General features: G+C 40.3%; 2 long non-coding RNA genes across 4 annotated transcripts in view; both read right to left on the bottom strand.

Moving 5' to 3' along the window:
• Positions 1-2,540: 2,540 nt before the first annotated feature.
• Positions 2,541-5,046, bottom strand: LOC143657693 (uncharacterized). Its single transcript, XR_013162950.1, has 2 exons — positions 4,941-5,046; positions 2,541-4,365 (listed from the first exon to the last, which is right to left on the bottom strand). It is a non-coding gene; the product is annotated as an uncharacterized LOC143657693 (long non-coding RNA).
• Positions 5,042-12,774, bottom strand: part of LOC143657695 (uncharacterized) — a 31,019-nt gene continuing 23,286 nt past the window's right edge. For all 3 annotated transcript variants that reach the window (XR_013162953.1, XR_013162952.1, XR_013162954.1), the window contains 2 exons: positions 6,334-6,436; positions 5,042-5,101 (listed from right to left, as the gene is read on the bottom strand). This is a non-coding gene — a long non-coding RNA (uncharacterized LOC143657695). The remainder of the gene's footprint in view (positions 5,102-6,333; positions 6,437-12,774) is intronic.

Genomic DNA, 12,774 nt, shown 5'->3' with positions numbered 1-12,774 from the left:
TGGTTTGACAAAAGAAAATCAATAAATGTAAAATATCCCATTGACAGAACAAGGAAAAAATGTACAAGGATCTCAATTGACTCAGAAAAGATATTTTCATAAATGTTCTTGATAAAAAATCACTTAGAAAATTAGGAACAGAAGAATCTTCCTCAAAATTATAAAAAGCACATATGAAAAACTCACAGCTAACCACATACTTACAGTAAAAGACTGAAAGCTTTCCTTTTAAGATCAAGAAAAATATCAGGATGCCCACTGTCATCACTGTTAAATAACAGTTCTAACCAGAGGAGTAATGCATGAAAAAAAAGTTATTTAAGCTGGAAAGGAAAAAAAAATGAAAGTTCCCTATTTGCAGATGATATGATCCTATAAACAATAAACCCTGAAAAATCCACCACAGAGTTCCTAAAGCTAATAAATAGAATCAGCAAAGTGGTAGGGTATCTCTGTAGAAACACCCCAAAATCAATAGTGTCTCTTTACACTAATAAAGAAAAATTGGGAAAAAAAAAAACTCAAGAAAAATTTCATTCACAATAGCAACTAAAGGAATCAAATATCTAGGAATAAACTGAATCAAGGATGTAAATGGACTTGTACACAGGAAACTACAAAACATTGCTAAAATAAGTCGAAGAAGACTTATATAAATGGAAAGACATTCCATGTTCATGGACTTGAAGTCTAAATATTAAGATGTCAATTCTACCCAAAGCAATTAACAGATTCAATTCAATCCCTATCAAAATTCCAAGGACTGTCTTTGCCAAAATAGAAAAGCCAGTCATCAAATTTCTATGAAAGGGTAAAGCAGCTATGAATAGTGAGAGCTATCTAAAAAAAGAAGAGAGAATGGAGCACTCACACTTTCTCATCTTAAAACCTGTTACAAAGCCAGTCAAAACAGTATGTTACTGGCACAAGGAGAGCATTACAGACCGATGTTCAGAAATCAATCCTCATATCCATGGCCAACTTATTTTTGGCAAGGGTCAAAGACCACTCAAATGGGAAAGAACAGTCTCTTCAACAAATAATACTGGAAAACTGGATATCCACATGCAAAAGAATGAAGGTGGACACCCACCGTATACAAAATTCAATTCATAATACAACGAAGAACTAAATTAAAGAATCAAATTGTGAGATTCCTAGAAGTTTCAGTTCCCCTTCATGACCTTGTGTTAGACACTGGTTTCTTAGACTTTACACCCAAAGCAAAAGCAAGAAAATAAAAAAATAGATAAATGTGATTTCCTCAAAATTAAAAATTTTAGTGCCTCAAAGTTTTTATCATGAAAGTAAACAAAAACATATGGAATGGGAAAAAATATTTGGAAACCACATATCTGTAAGGTTTTAATATTCAGAATTATATAAAGGAGTCCTTTAACTCAACAATAAAAATGATAAACAACTCAATTAAGTAATGCATGAAAGAGTTGAATAGACATTTCTCCATACAAGATATGCAAATGCCCAAAAAGCACATTAAAAAAAAGTTAAATGGCTAAATCATTAGCCATCAGGGAAATGCAAATCAAAACTATGAAATATCATTTCCCACCCACTAGAATGGCTACTATTAAAAACGTGGAAAATTGCAAGCGTTGAAGGGGATGCAGAGAAATTGAAACACTCATTCATTGCTAGTAGCAATGTAAAATGGTCCAGCCACTGTGGAGGACAGTTTGGTAGTTTCTCAGAAAGTTAAGTACAGGGTTATCATATCACTGAGCAATCCCACTGCTAGGCATACACCAAAAACTTGAAAACAGGGTTTCAAATAGATTTTTGCACACCAATGTCCTTAGCAGCATCATTCACGATTGCCAAAAGATGGAAATAGCCCAAGAGTCCATGAACTAATGAATGGATAAACAGAATGTGGTACACACAAAACAATGGAAAATTATTCAACCATAAAAAGGAATGTGAAGTGCTGGTACACAAAAGCACTAAGCACTAAGCAAATTCATCGAGTCAGAATCTAGGATATGGGTTACCAGGGGATGGGCCAGGGAAGGGAATAGTGAGGAAGGTTAAAATGTTCACAGTTTCTATCTGGGATGTCGGAAAAGTATTGGTAATGGATGGTAGTGATTGTAGCACTGTATTGTCAATGTAATTAACAGTACTGAATTATATTTTGAAATGTGGTTAAAAGGGGAAATTTTATGTTGTATATATGCGACTAGAATAAAAATTTTTTAAAGTTCCATGGAACCTGCACAACATAAATGGTTAACCCTAAGTTAAATCATTGACTATAGTTTTCATGTATTGTAATAAATATAACACACCGAGGCGACGTGTTAATAATAGAGTGGTATAAGGGAATCCTATATCATATTCACGATTTTTCTGTAAACCCATAACTTCCTCTATCTAAAAAAAACCATAAACATAACAAAACAAAAGCAACAAAAATAAATTATAAAGTCTTTCTCTTTCTAGGGAAGTTGTTGGAAAAGTGAAGCAATGTATTAAATATATATAAAACAAATTTTTAAGCAGTGAAACTCTACAGAAAGAAAAAATTGTACTCCAATTTTATTATGCATAAAAAGGAGAAACACAGTATCAAACCTGTGAAATGAAATTTCAAATATTTAGAAAGATCATGATTCACTATCCGTGACACTTAAAGACCTTCAGCGAAGGTTTATTTCTCATTTCTCACAGCTAGGATGGTCTTTATAGTCAGCCAGGCTCTTTCATCCTACAATTTTTATCCATTTTCTAGTGTTCTCCCCTCTTTAAAGTTGCAAAGTAAATGGTCATCATCTCTTATATAATTAGCTTTTACATTCTGGAATAATTTTATTAATAACCTTGTGCTTTGTAGTCCAGATTATTCTAGTTTCTTTAGTCTTTAGCCTCCTCCTTTGAGACTAAAAGCAATATTCCACTTCCTCTACAATTTGCTTAATCCAAAATTAGGAGGAAAAAAAATCCTTTCTAGTCTCTGACCAATATTAAAAAGTAAATGGAAAATTAGGTGATGTCTCTAAAGCATGTACCTTTGAATAAATAAAAATGAAAGATCCATTGTTAGCTCAGATTAATAATTTTATGTTAATGCCAACCATTTCAATATTCTGCTTGGGACTAAAGGATTTCGGGAGCAGAAGGATGGGCACGCACAGGACACAGTGCTGGGCTGACGCGCAGTGTCCCCGCCGTGGCCGCGTGCGCTGTCAGGGCCACCTCCTAAGCCACGCGAGGCAGCATGGACCCTGTCACAAGCTCCGTCTATTTTTTACCCAATTTTTATTTTGTTTGTGCCTAAGGGATAGCTTGTCTGATTTCTCTCTTTTAGTGTTTACTCTCTGTTTTGCTGTCCTTCTGCCCCTGAATTCTGCCTCCAGCATTAAAATTTATTTTCCTACATATGTGCCTGTGATTTTGTCCTAAATTTCTGTATTCCATGTGCTTTCCATTACACTTCACGTCTCTCTCCATGTTTAGCATCAGTGACTGATTTTGATTTTAAAATAAGAGCGTAGTGTCTTTTATTGCTGTCCAGAGTCAGAGACTCTGAGCTCAATCAAACCCGTGGAAATTATATCATAGAAAGATGCCCCATGGAATCCACTAGGATTCCAGGTCTCCACTCCTCTTTTCTTGGATTTACTGGTACACTCTCACCTTTTAAGGGTAACCTGAGAGGGGCAGGGCCTAGTCTTATGGCATGCAGGGTGGAATGTTGGTGAAAATGGCCCCAATCATTCCCCTGCCTTAACACAGCCCTTTGTGATGTGACTTTGTGGCACTTCCCAACAGGTGGCCTCTGTTTCCCATCACTTGATTCTGGGCTGGGATCCTGACCTGCTTTGGCCAATGAGTGTGGCTGAACTTACAGTGTGCTGAATTGGAATGGCCTTGGTGGGCTGGTGCACTCCCACCTCCTCCTTCTGACTCCTGGGACCACCATGAGGAGTGGCGTGGCCACTGGCAGGTGAGAGACCACGTGCAGGAGAGCTGCCTACCAACCAAGCACAAATACAGGAGGGAGTCCGACCGAACAACCACGCCAACCCATAGACACAGAAATGAATGGTTGTTGTTTAAACTACTAAATTTAGGGGAGGGGTGGTTTGTTATGCAGCATTGTTGCAGCAATAGCTAACTGATACAACTTGGATGGACATTGTGGTAGGCTGAATTATGCACCTAAGAAAAACAACTTCTCAATCTGGATCCACTCCTGTGGGTGTGAACTCCTTGTAAATAGGACCTTTGGAAGATGTTATTTTTAGTTCAAGTGTGGCCAGCTGATCAGAATAGCATTTAATTCTATCATTGGAGGCCCTGTAGAGAAGGTGACCAGGAGGAGAAGCTGGAAGGCGATGGAACCTGGAAGAGAAAGGAGAGGACACACTCACATGGCAGGGAAAAGCCAAGTAGCCCCAAGGAGCATCACCTTTGGGGAGAAAGCATTGCCTTGTTGACCCTTGATTTTGGGTTATTCCTCACCTGCAATCCCTGAGTCAGTAAATTCTGGTTGTTTAAGCCAACCCATTCTGTGACGTTTCTTTCAGCAGCTGGGAAATGAAGACAGGTGTCCTTCCTATGCTGGGAAGTCAGCAAATGAACAGCTGGATGCTGACAAGGGAAGCTTTTAATGAACACTAATGGTAATGAAATGGCATAGTCCCTGGGCTGCAGCTGTGGAAGGTATTACCTTGGTGAGGGTTAGAAAAGCCAAGGACATGTCTCAGGTCCAACCAGCTACTGAACATTTGAGCAAAGCTCCTGCAGTCTCTTCTCCCCAGAGCTCAACAAATGGTTCTCTGTCCCTTTCCTATCTTTCTTAGCCTCCCTCAGAAATAGCCTAACATCCCAGAACCCTCATAGTTAACCCCTCCTTCGCATTATTTCTTTTAGAAAATTGTTTCTCCTTCTCCCGAGAAAAAAATTCTTCCTTTTACCTTCTCAGGTTGATTCTCCCCTAGGTTTGTTCTTTCCCAGTAGAGTCAATGTTCCAGCAATCCCAGAAAGGGCAGGGAGGCTTGACCTTCAAATATGGGGATTCCAGCAATCCCAGAAAGGGCAGGGAGGCTTGACCTTCAAATATGGGGATTCCATCTCTCTAGTGCAGAAAATAAAAAAGAAAGGGAAACAAAAGAAATATAAAATGTTGATATTAAAAGAGTTAATGTTCATATCTTGTCATTTATCATTAAAAGTTGCCCCCCAGGAAATACATCAGATAATTCTAAAATGGCATCACCTATGCCAACCTTCTCAGCTTGGCTTGGCGTACGCACGCTTTCAGATTTAAATATTGCTCAGCACAGTCCTTCAGGGTGGAGCTGACCCACAGAGAGCACATCGGCTTTTCGCCATGACCCAGGGACACTTCAATTGTTCTCCTGTCACGCTCGCATCCTCCTGTCACGCTCGCATCCTCCTGCATCGTAATTCTATGCTGACGTGCATTTGTTCCTTGCTAGGTGTAAACAGGTCAGTTTTGATTCATATGTACCCGAGTACTTAGAACACAAATATGCACGTTACATTTTTGTTAAATGAATATGTGAATAAAAAAGTCTTTAGTTTACTGGCCGTGACCTTTGTCACGTTTGCACATGCTCTTATTTGCCCGTTTCTTTCGTGTGTTTGGATTCTCTCTCTCTCTCTCCACTATTCTCGCCTTACACACTACACCTTTTTTATTCACCATGTCTCATAATTGGATTATTTATTTTGTGTTTCCTTTGTATTTTCAACTAGACAATTTACCATCCCTTCTCTTATTTAATCATTCTTAGTAAGTCAGAAGTAAAGTTAGTCTAACTGAAAATATTTACTTTAGCATCTTATATCACTCCTGGATCCAAGAAACTCCAATTCTGGGGGACATTAATATATATTATGCTTTTAAAAAGCAATGGATTCAATGGTACTTTTTTGCAGGACTATCCAGAGCCTTTAGTTCAATTTTCATTGTGAATCTTCAAAAGAAGAACCTAACAGGTACCATTTCCCCAATGTGTTAGTAAGACAACCTCTGTTATGGAACATGTCATAACGTGTGTCTTCAGCATGCATGCTGAGTTGCAGGGCTCTAGACTATTTTTCTAGTTGTCCTAAAGTTAGATCCAGAACTCTCATAACAACGGCTGTGTTCCAGGAAGGCATAGGGAGCTTATTTCCTGGTGAAACAGGATAAAACAGGACAACTGGTTTCTTACCTAACTCCAAAGAACTGATGCGGAAACTTCAGCTGCAGACTTCCTGGGACAAAATTCCCCTTAAAGCCCTCAAACCTCCCCAGACCATAAAAGCTTAGAAAATTCTGGGCACAAAACAAATTCTTACTTGATGACAGGAACCATAGGGGCATGAAGATTGTGGGCCACCTTTCCAAAGACAAATTTTCGGTACGTGAAAGCAAACCACGACTTCTGCTAGCTGCCTCCTCCTGGGACAAAGAAGACACTTGACATTCAAGGGATACTGTGGAAACCTGCCACCCACAAGGCTTTCCTATGAATCAAGCTGGCCCACTCCAGGCAGTGACGCCCCTCCCTTGGGCACGGCCACACTAACCTCCCTAACGGGTGCTCTCTCTCCTTCCCTTTAATAAATGTTACTAGTCGTTCCTCCTGGTCCTCCGTCTCTAAATTCTTTCAGCGTCCAGCCTCAGGAACCTGGACTGGGCACCGCTCACACCTGCCTCTCTCCCACCTCCTTACAAAGCAATGGACTCTGCAGTTTCGGAGGCTGGGGGCCCGGTCAAGTCAGAGACAATAGCTCAGAAAGTTCGGAGAACATAGTTTGTAACCATTTTTTTACTCTTATTGAAGGCTTTTAATTCTTTCTAAAGTTACACTTTAAAAAATCAGAAACTGTAAGAGAAAGTTGATCATTGAACTTTTTAGAAACAGAGGTATCTGTGTACTTTCTTGCAGAGTGAATAAAGATTAGTACGTGGCATTTTTATCTCTTCACCCTTCATTACACAAGGCCATGGGGTTTGGTTTTAATTATTTGATTGAATGAATTAATACATACAAGCAATTTTTACTAACCACACAATTAAAGCAGAGACTGTACCTAAACTTGCCGACACAGTTGTATCAAAGTGAAAATATTAGTCTCTGAAATGCTTAATATCCATGATAGCAAATAACCAAGGAACTGCCCAGACTTCCAGGGAATTGTTTGGGCCCTTTGCCTTATCCTTAGATACTGATGAGAATATACAGCCCAGGAGGAGATTGCCAGTTTTAGACAAGGCTCTGTTACTAGCTGTGTGACACTGAGCAAGTTATTTAAAATGTCCAAGCCTCATGTCCTATCAGTAGGGGCCTGATAGGAATACTATTTCTTAGTGCAATCATGATGAATAAATGAGATGGTAGATGCAAAAGTGTTTTTTTAGCACAGGTCCCAGGTGCACATAGCTAGGATTCAATAATGTTGCCTATGATTATTATTGTTATTATATTAGTATGACTTTATAAAACTAGAAAATTCAATCTCCAATGCAAACCCATATCTACATAAGGTTTTTAAAATGCCAAATGGCAGGAGGTCCCCAGCCTTGGAGTGTTTGCGTCTTTCATTCTGAAAGTGAAGGAACATTTATTAAATATAATTTACAAAGATTTGGAACCCTTCTGGGAGGCAGGTGATTACAAGATGGTACGGCGACATTTCCCAAACCTTTTATTGAAGTTGACCTAAGATATCTGCCATCCAATAAATAGAGTTTGGAAGCGTCTGTGATCAAATAGCCTTGTAACATATTACACGCAGGCCCAGACTCCTGTCCTAAAGCCCGCAGCATCCTTCGGAGAAGCTCTGCAGGACCTCACTGCACACTTCCGACCTGCTAGTCTCAGCCATCAACGAAACAGGGTCACGCCTGCACTCTGGCTGAAACCTGAAGACCCAGTGGTCTGGAGGCAAGCACGGCGTCCCGGGAACGGAAGGTGGAGGAGGAAGTGAGAATTGCTCTTAGCAAAAGCTTTCCCTGGTATCCTGAATTCCAGGCAGGGCCTGTTTAGCGCGAGGCCGTTTGGGTTTCAAGCCAATGCTAAGGTTGATGTAAAAGAAGTGAACCAGCAACACAAGGGTCCGTAAATTTCAAGGATGTTCAGCATCACACATATTTAAAAAGGAGCTCTTACTGAATTTATTTTGGAGATATTGCTTGGCTCAGTGTTCATCAGTTCCTTAAAAACCCTTGTTTGTGATTACATTTCCTACCAGCCTTTCCCTCCTACCATTGAATCCCTAACTTGAATCTTGGAATTTGGATTCAAACCGCCTAGGTTCAAATACACCACTACCAGTGGGAAAATTATTTATTCCTCCCCAACCCTTTAGTGTACTCACCTATGAAATGGGTATAATAATTGTACTGCCTGTCACACAAATAGTAACCTTATATTGCCTCTTTTATGTTATGTACTGAGCTGACTGACTCGATAAAAGTATGTAACACAATTAGTATTACTGTAAACACATCATCACATCCAAGTCTCATCTCCAACCCTCTCCCTCACTCTGTCTTAGACACAGACAATCCTTTCCCTCAATGTATCTTTGACTCTTTCTAGCCTCTTGATTCCAATATGTGGTCTGATATCAGGAAGGAAATGCATAGTGACATGTGGCCATCGGGAGCCCTCGTTCATTTACAGCAGTGCTTAATGATGGAAGAATTTCAGTTAACCAGCAGCTGGTTAAACTAGAGGCAACATATACCACCCATAGCCAAATGATTAGAATTATTTTAAAAAATCAGACAGTCTAATTTCTACAGCCTGAATTCTGAAAATAGTTGAGACAATAAAGTAGAGAAAATCAGTTTGTTGCCCAAAGTGGAAAAAAAAATAGAGCTTTTTGAAAGTTAAGATTGCTTGCAACTAAGGCCATCTGTGTTTTTGATAGTTTGATATTTTTAATATTGTCATTCTTTTTGTGTCTTTTCCTGTTAAAATATTTTTTTCATTAGTGAATGATGATACAGTAGGAAAACATCAGCCTTGAGCTTTATGGTGTATAAAATGCATTTTTTAATCCTACTACTAATGGGCATGGTATGGTACAATCATCATTGTCAGATTCCACAGGGGACAACAGCAGCCATTTCTGAAGAATATTTATAATTTTCAGGAGACTCATGACAAATGTGTAAAAAGAGTGGCATTTTGCAAATAATGTATTTCTCCCTCTAATACAGAAATGGCCTTTAATAGCCAAGGGTCTCAGTTCTTCAAATAAGCTTCTCTCTATCCTTGGCATCTGGTCATTTTATCAAATTAACCAAGAAGTGGATTTATTCTGTGTTTGAACTGACCCAATTTTTAAAAAAAATTTCCAGTTTTGCTTTTATTTTTAAATGACTGGACAATCCCTTTAATTTCTTCCTTATCTCTTAGAAAAGAACTGATACTTCACAGTTCCTGTATGCTTAAAGCTACTTTTACATAACACATTTCTGAATTCCTCATCAAAACAGAAAAAAAATTTGTTGTATGCAGTTTGATCCCTGAAAAAGTCATAATTGACTATTTCAGTTTATATAATTTCATGTTTAAAATTTTCAGACAGCTCGTCTGCTGCTATCACATTCATTATAAAAGACTTTCATAATTTAAATCGATTTTTTTTGTGTTACTGTGTTGGCTTCGATGCCTGCCATTAACTGTCTGAATTTTTGTGTTATACCAATAATGCATGAACTACTTTATGATGACTTAATGGACTTCATTGATTTTTGAATCCTGACTTTGGGTTGCTTTAATAACCTTATTTAAGTATTTTATTTATTTTTTAAGTTGTGCCTTTGCAGTGGCTCTCTTCAACTTTAAAGTTCTTAGAAGTGATGTGGTAACAGCTACTAGTTTCCAGGGCAGTCCACGCCCATTACTGGGAAGTGAGGAGGGGCGGCGGTGGACACAGGACTGCCTGAGTGGACTTGTGCTGCCCGTGGTGGGAGGCCAGGCCAGTGGGGGACCAGGGGAGACCCGCCAGTCACCCACTTCCGAGGCTGTAGCCATGCCCAGACCCCCGGCTGGGAAAGCTTTGTGAGGGTGAAGGAATCTAATATCCAGAGTTCTTCTCCTCTTTCGGGTTTGATTTTGCAGAGAGATTTTAATAAAGTAAAGACTTAAATCTCTAGGCCACCACGCAGCCATCCTTAGCTACCTGGGAGGTGGCCTAAGAAGTGGCCCGGTTGTGTCTCAGTACAGAGATGAACACCTTCTTATGTGGGGTGTATGTTCCCATCTGCATGACTAGACTAACCTTATCAGAAATGCTGCACAGTCTAAAAGCATCCTAATAAAATTCAACAAAAGGCAAACTGATTTGGTAGCTGAGGCTGTCTTTTGTGACAGGTTGGGAGGTGGGGAGCTAGGAGGGGTTGCCTAGGAAACAGAACATACAATGCAAGGAAAAATAAGGATGCCTTCTGTAAAGCAATTGAAACAGGGAAAAAGAGAGCAGAGCACTTTAGCAAATGACGGCCCTTAGGCTGCTCAGTGAGACTGGCACTAGTGCTGGCCAGGCAATGTACGATGGCCCAGGAGATGGATGCCATTCAGATTATGAGGGTACACCCCTGCGGGCAGGCTTCTGCAACCCCCCTCTCCAAATGACAGGACTGGAAACACCTTCTAGAACAACAGGAGGAGAAAATCACAGGCCTGGTGGAACAGAAGTAGTGCCAGGAGGGAAACGGGCAAGGGCGTGCCCTGGGAGGGGCTACATTGGCTGAAGGAGACCTGACCCCTCCCCATCCCAGGCCGAGGGTGAGGCATATTCATGAGTGAGATTAGAAGTGTCTCTGCACGCCCTCCTGGCTTTTCTGTGTATGGATTAGCTAAATATAAAGCAGATTTTTTGGATAATGAGCCAGTCCTTTCTCCTCAATCCTGAGGGTGTGTAAATGCATTCCTTGCAGAATCAAGCCAAAACAACCTCAGGCTGACAATCGAAACTGAAAGAGTTTAGAACACCAGACCAACCTGAGCTCTGGTCCTGGGTCTCCTGCTCCCTGGGTCTCACTCTGAGCATCTTATCTAGTCCTCTCTTTCCCTTACACAGAATCACATGTGCCAATGCCAACCACACACTCCAATCCATGTTTCCACTCACATTTTGTGTGATATACAATGAGATGAAATAGCATTGCAGTGCGTTACTAAGGAAATTCTTTTATATTTTATTGCTGTGTAACAAGGCATCTGAAAACTTCATGATTAAAAACAACACTAGCCATTTATTATTTCTTATGATCCTGTGGGTTGAGTGGGTGGGCAAGTTTTCATTCCTTACATAACGCAGTTTGGGAAGCTGAGATGACTGGAACCCCAGAGGATTTATTCGTAGAGCTGGAAATTGGTGTTGGCCGCTGTGCCAGTTTGAAACTATCCTGTATACCAGAAAAGCCATGTTTTAACCCTGATCTAATCTTGTGGGGCCAGACCTAGTGTTTAGCGTGGGAAACTTTGACTGGATTGTCTCCACAGAGATGTGGCACGCCCAGCAGTGGGTGTGGTCTTTTGATTAGATGGTGATGTGGCTCCACCCATTCCAGGTGGGTCTTGATTAATTTACTTGAGTCCTTTAAAAGGGAAAACATTTTGGAGAAACCTCAGATGCAGATGCTTGGAGAACAGCTGCTCACACCTGAGAAAGACATGGATGTTTGGAGATGCTTGGAGCTGACAGAGCAGATGCTGAGACACGGGCAGAGCCCAGCAGACATCACCATGTGCCTTCCCATAAGATGCTAAACAAGCTAGAACCCACAGTCGTGTCCCAGAGGAGCTCAGTGAAGGCCCACAGATGCTTAGAGAGGAAACCATTGGCATCAGAAGCTGGAAGCCATGGAAATGGGAACAGGGACCAGCAGATTCCCACATGCCTTCCCATGTGACAGACATTGGCCTTTTTCAAGTTGAAGTTTCTTTCTCTGGATGCCTTAGTTTGAACATTTTTCTGGCCTTAGAACTGTAAGCTTGTAACATAATAAATTCCCTTTTCAAAATTTTCAAAATTCCATTTCTTGTATATTGCTTTCTGGCAGCATTAACAAACCAAAACAGACACCAGCTGGGAGCTTCGCTGTGGCTGTCGAATGGAGCCCTCAGTTCTCCACCACACACAGCTGGGGCTTCCTCATAGCATGGAGGCTGGCTTCCAAGAACGAGCCTTCCAAAAAGAAAAGAAATAAAAACAAAGCAAGATGTCCCCAGTTCTTTTATGAGCTGGACTCAGAGAACCTAGAATGCCACTTACGGCACCTTCTCCTGAAAGGAGCAGACAGGGGGCCAGCCCAGGTCTGCAGGCTCAGTGGGCAGGGCACTGACCTGCACGAGCGGAAGGGCCACCGGCAGCGATCTCTGGAAACCACCCACGAAGAATTCCCTTCTGTGTCTTAGCAAGAAAATAAAAGAAAGCAAGCTTTCAGAATCGCTCTACGCTATGATAATGCTTTGAATTCCTAATCAACATTATGGCAAAGCCTAATCTCTGTAAAATGTTTTACTTTTGTCTATTAAATAGTCCCTTCATTTAGCTCTTGGAATTAAAAAGCTTGGTGTATTTTCTTTGTTCTAATTGCTTTATTTTGAGGCAAATGAAGCATTTAAAACATTACTAAGTAAGATTATAATTACTATTCTTATTTTAAATGTTTCTATACATTGCAATAACACACAGTACTGAAATCATTTTTTAAGAATTTATCCTGGAAATAAAGTTAAAATTAAAAAAATGAATCTTTCTCAGGCAACAGAA

Source organism: Tamandua tetradactyla, chromosome 15, assembly GCF_023851605.1.
Source record: "Tamandua tetradactyla isolate mTamTet1 chromosome 15, mTamTet1.pri, whole genome shotgun sequence".
NCBI classification, from domain to species: domain Eukaryota; kingdom Metazoa; phylum Chordata; class Mammalia; order Pilosa; family Myrmecophagidae; genus Tamandua; species Tamandua tetradactyla.
The sequence above is the reverse complement of the archived record's forward strand: the minus strand, read 5'-3'. Positions and strand labels throughout refer to the sequence as shown.